Consider the following 5,859-nt stretch of genomic DNA (forward strand, 5'->3'; position numbering starts at 1 on the left):
AGCCACAGATGCTCAGCAAAGCAGTTGCTTAGCCTGCAGCCACATCTCCTGATAACCTTTCATGAAAATGTAGCTGGTTGACTTCTAAATTTTATTACGACATAAGAAGCAGGAACAGAAGTAGGACATTTGGCCCATTGCTTCTGTTCTGCACTTTAAAAGAATCATGGCTGTTCTTTTACCTCCATGGCACTTTTCTTGCCTTAACTTGTATTGTTTAATTGAGCAGCATTTATTATCACCTATTCTTCCTGTCTATGAATGAGAGTTACCATCTGACAAACCACCAAGGAAACATATTATCACACCATCTACCTTTTAGAATTTTATATCTCTAAATAAGATTACCTCTTATTCTACTAACATAGGGGTTCCCAACCTGGGGTCCACAGACCACTTGCTTAATATTGGATCATGGCATAAAAAAGGTTGTGAACCCCTGTTCTAACGTCTATCTAACACAGGGCAAACTTGTTCGAACTTTACATAGAAGGTTTCACCATCACTGTAAGGGGTTTCCTGTACCCAACACCCCTACAGCTAACTCCATCCTCCCTGTACAAGAAATCAACCTCTGCTTCTTACTCTTTAAGGCAAATATATCCTTCGGTGGATCTAGAGACTAAAACTGTACAAAGGCTAACACTGTTTGCCTTTAATTGCTTACAGTATTCTATGTCAACCCTGTGATTTATGTACAAGTTCCTCTGGTCCCTCTGAATACCCAGGCTCCCAATACTTATTCTACTTTTCTACATGCTTTTATGTCATGCTTCTTCATATCATGGAAGCTTCCAGAACAGAAGCAGGCCCTCTGGCCCACTGTGTCCATGTTGACTGTCAATTATCATGTATACTAATTGCCTTTACCTACATCTGGTCTGTAGTCTTCTTTGTCTTGACAATTCAGGAGCTTCTCTGGATATTTGTTAAGTGTTGTGTATTCACCTGCTTCCACCACCTGCTCAGGCAGTGCTTTCCAGACTTCAGTCATCCTCTGGCTGAAAGATTTCTTCCTCAAGTTCCCTCTGAATCTCTCCCCCATTACCTGAAAGCTACAGCCTCTAGATATAGTAACAGTTTCCTATCTGCTCTGTCTATGTCCCTCATAATTTAGTACACCCCTATCAGCTACCCCATCAGTCTCACTCTGCTTCCAGGAAAACAAGCCCAGCCATCCAGTCTCTCCTCTTAAGCTAAATGCTCCATTCCAAGCAAAATCTTGGCCAATCTCCTTTGGGCACTCAAGTGCAACCACATCTTTTCTATGGTGTGATGACCAGAAATGCACACAATATACCAGCTGTGGTCAAACAGGTTATACCATTACCTCTATGTTCTTATATTCTGTGTCCCAACGAATGAAGGCTAGTATCCCATGGGTCTTTTGTATTTGTGCTGTATACTTTTGGATTCTTAGAATTGTATATCAAGGTCCCTTTGCTCCTCATTACAGCTTGGATCATATAATTGACTGCATGTGTCCCTCCTTTATTAGCTCTCCTTTGTTAACACAGATAAGGGTTCGTCATTGAAGAAATGGATTCAATTTGCCACTTTTTGATCACTCACTTGACTTTATTTTCTATCTTAACAATGTTGTTTCGTATGGCAGGTGTTTTTGTCTTCACCCTTCTAATTGTTTTTTTGTCAAATTTGGCCTGATTCACGAGTCTGTCCGTTCCAGAGCCAAGTTTGGATCAGTATTTCTCTGGCATCTTGTCCACAGCCATTACAACATGGGGTGACCCTGAACTGGCTTTGCCTGATGGAGTCTTTGAAGCATACAAGCCTCCACATGATGTCTTAACAATTTAGAATAATGGTTAAACTTAAGTGATGTATCTACGTAAATAGCTGAGGATTAAGTACTAATCCTTAAGTTATTTTACTGATTATAATTGCCTATTTCCACTCTCTACTTTCTGTCCACTTACTGATAATCAAACAATGAACTTACATTAACTGAGTATACAAGTCATAATTTTGTGTAATAAACTCATACGGCACTTTATTAAAAGATTTCTTTTAGAATATCTAAGTATTTACATGCCCCATTTTTGTCTTTTTTTGTCTGGTCATGAGGGATTTCAATATGCAGGAAGATTGGAAAAATCAGGTTGGTGCTGGATCTCAAGGGGGGAAATTGTAGAATGCCTACCAGATGGCTGTTTAGAGCAGCCCGTGTTTGAGCCCACTAGGGGATCAGCTATTCTGGATTGGATGTTGTACAATGAACCAGAATTGATTAGCGAGGTAAAGGGCCCTTAGGGGCCAGTGATCATAATACGATGGAATTCACCCTGCATGTTGAGAGGGAGAAGCTAAAGTTAGATATATCTGTATTATAGTGGAGTAAAGGGAATTACAAAGGCATGAGAGAGGAGCTGACCAAAGTTAACTGGAAGGGGACACTAGCAGGGACAATGGCAGAGCAGCAATGGTTGGAATTTCTGCGTGTAATTCAGAAGGTGCAGGATATACATCCCAAAGAAGAAGTATTCTAAAGGCAGAGTGATGTAACTGTGGCTGACACAGGAAGTGAAAGCCAACATAAAAGCCAAAGAGAGAGCATATAATGGAGCAAAAATTAGCGAAAAGTTAGATGCTTGGGGAGCTTTTAAAACCAAACAGAAGGCAACTCAATAAGTCATAAAGATGGAATATGAAGGTAAGCTAACCAATAATATTAAAGAGGATACCAAAAATTTCTTCAGATATACAAAGTGTAAATGAGAGGCAAGGGTAGATATTGAACCACTGGAAAATGTTGCTGAAAGATACTAATGAGGGACAAGAAAATAGTGGACGAACCGATAAATATTTTGCATCAGTCTTCACTGTGGAAGACACTAGCAGTATGCTGGACGTTTGAGAGTGTCAGGGGGCAGAAGTTAGTCAATTTGCCATTACTAGGGAGAAGGTGCTTGGGAAACTGAAACACTGAAGGTAGCTAAATCCCCTGGTCCAGACGGTGCACATCCCAGGGTTCTGAAAGAGGTAGCTAAAGAGATTGTGGAGGCATTAGTAATAATCTTTCAAGAATCAATTGATACTGACATGCTTCCGGAGGACTAAAAAATTGCAAATGTCACCCACTCTTCAAGAAGAGAGAAGCAGAAGAAAGGAAATTATAAGCCAGTTAGTCTGAACCCAGCAGTTGGGAAGATGTTGGAGTCGACTGTTAAGGATATGGTTTCGGGGTACTTAGATGTACATGATAAAATAGGCTGAAGTCAGCATGGTTTCCTTAATGGAGAATCTTGCCTGACAAATCTGCTGGAATTCTTTAAAGAAATAGCAAGGAGGATAGACAAAGGAGAATTGATTGACGTTGTGTATTTGCATTTTCAGATGGCCTTTGACAAGGTACCACACATGAGACTACTTAACAAGCTACAAGCCCGTGGTATAACAGGAAAGATTCTAGCATGGATAAAGCAGTGGCTGCTTAGAAGGAGGCAAAGAGTGAAAATAAAGTGAGCCTTTTCTGGTTGGCTGCCAGTGACTAGTAGTGTTCCACAGGGGTCTGTGTTGGAATCGATTCTTTTTACATTATATGTCAATGATTTGGATAATGGAATTGATGGCTTTTTGGCCAAGTTAGTGGACAATTTCAAAGTAGGTGGAGGGGATGGTAGAACGGAGAAAGCAGGGAGGCTACAGAAGGACTTCGACAGGGCTACGGTAGGAAACTTTGTCACATGGTGTGAGCAGAATTATCTGCAGCTTAATGTGAAAAAGACTAAGGAGCTGGTGGTAGACCTGAGGAGAGCTAAGGCACCGGTGACCCCTGTTTCCATCCAGGGGGTCAATGTGGACATGGTGGAGGATTACAAATACCTGGGGATACGAATTGACAATAAACTGGACTGGTCAACGAACACTGAGGCTGTCTACAAGAAGGGTCAGAGCCCTCTCTATTTCCTGAGGAGACTGAGGTCCTTTAACATCTGTCGGACGATGCTGAGGATGTTCTACGAGTCTGTGTTGGCCAGTGCGATCATGTTTGCTGTTGTGTGCTGGGGCAGCAGGCTGAGGGTAGCAGACACCAACAGAATCAACAAACTCATTCATAAGGCCAGTGATGTTGTGGGGATGGAACTGGATGGTGGTGTCTGAAAAGATGATGCTGTCCAAGTTGCATGCCATCTTGGACAATGTCTCCCATCCACTACATAATGTACTGGTTGGGCACAGGAGTACATTCAGCTAGAGACTCATTCCACCGAGATGCAACACAGAGCATCATAGGAAGTCGTTCCTGCCTGTGGACATCAAACTTTACAACTCCTCCCTTGGAGGGTCAGACACCCTGATCACTATTTAATTACTCATGGTTTTATTACTATTTAATTATTTATGATGCAACTGTAACGAAAACCAATTTCCCCCGGGATCAATAAAGTATGACTATGACTATGACTATTAGGAGAGTGGATAAAGAAGTAGGAGATGGAATACAGAGTATGGTCATGTACTTTGGGAGAAGGAATAAAAGCATAGACTATTTTTAAGTACAGAGAAAATTCGAAATTCTGAGATGCAAAGGGATTTGGGAGTCCTCATGCAGGATTCCCTAAAGGTTAATTTGCAGGTTGAGTTGGTGGTGAGGATGGCCAAATGCAATGTTTGCATTCATTTTGAGTATACTAGAATATAAAAGCCAGGATGTAATGTTGAGGCTTGGTAAGGCCTCACCTTGAGTATTGTGAGCAGTTTTCGGCCCCTTATCTAAAAAAGGATGTCCTGACATTGGAGAGGGTTCAAAGGAGGTTCACAAGAATAATTCTGGGAATGAAAGGGTTGCCATAGGAGGACTGATTGATGGCTCTGGGCCTGTACTCACTGAAATTCAGAAGAATGGGGGAATCGGATTGAAACCTATTGAATGTTGAAAGTCCTCAAAAGAGTACATGTGGAGAGGATGTTCCTATGGTGGTCGAGTCTAGGACCAGAGGACACAGCCTCAGAATAGAGGGATGCCCATAAAGAGTGGAGATGATGAGGATTTTTTTTAGTCAAAATGGTGAATCTGTGGAATTCATTGCCACAGGCTGCTGTAGAGGCCAAGTCATTGGGTTTATTTACAGCAGAGGTTGATAGATCGTTGATTCGTCAGGACATGAAGGGTTATGGGGAGAAGGTAGGAGATTGGGGCTGAGTGAGGAATGGATCACAATGATGAAATGGTGGAAAGACTCAATGGGCCAGACGGCCTAATTCTGCTGATATATCTTATATTGTCAATAAGTATAACAGCAACTATGTCCCTTTTATAAATTATTTTGTGGGGTTAAATGTCCTGCCGTCAGTTCCTAGATTACAATAAATTCCCACTTTTGACATCTAGTCAACAAACTGGTCTTTTATTTCACTTATTTGAAAGGTGAAATTATGTTTGTTGCTGGCAATGTAATAAGGAGCTGGTTTGGTATTGTGTTAGTCAAAAAGAGTGGTGCCAAGTCCAAACAATGATCTAAATAGAGCTAAATGACTTAGCAACAGGGGTAGAAATTAGTCCCAAGTATCCATAAAGAAGAAAAAATCCCATTCATCCTGTCCATTGACATCTGTTGAATAATGGATGCATGGTGACAAAGATGCTCTCATGTTTTAGTAGTTACTGATAATCATTGACTCGTCTCACACTAACTAAAGATAAAAATATTAGGCAAAATAGGTATTTTGCAATACAGCAAAAAAAAATTCCAGCAATTTCTGAGAGATTTATATAAAGGAATCACCACAATAATCTGTCCACTTGGTGGTGCTCTTATATAACATGAGGGTGTTTTTCACCTCAAGTGCCCAGTGCTGGTCTGAAGTGTTCTGTGAAGTCAGTGTACAGGCTTTTGC

The sequence above is a fragment of the Mobula hypostoma genome, chromosome 4, assembly GCF_963921235.1.
Source record: "Mobula hypostoma chromosome 4, sMobHyp1.1, whole genome shotgun sequence".
NCBI lineage: Eukaryota > Metazoa > Chordata > Chondrichthyes > Myliobatiformes > Myliobatidae > Mobula > Mobula hypostoma.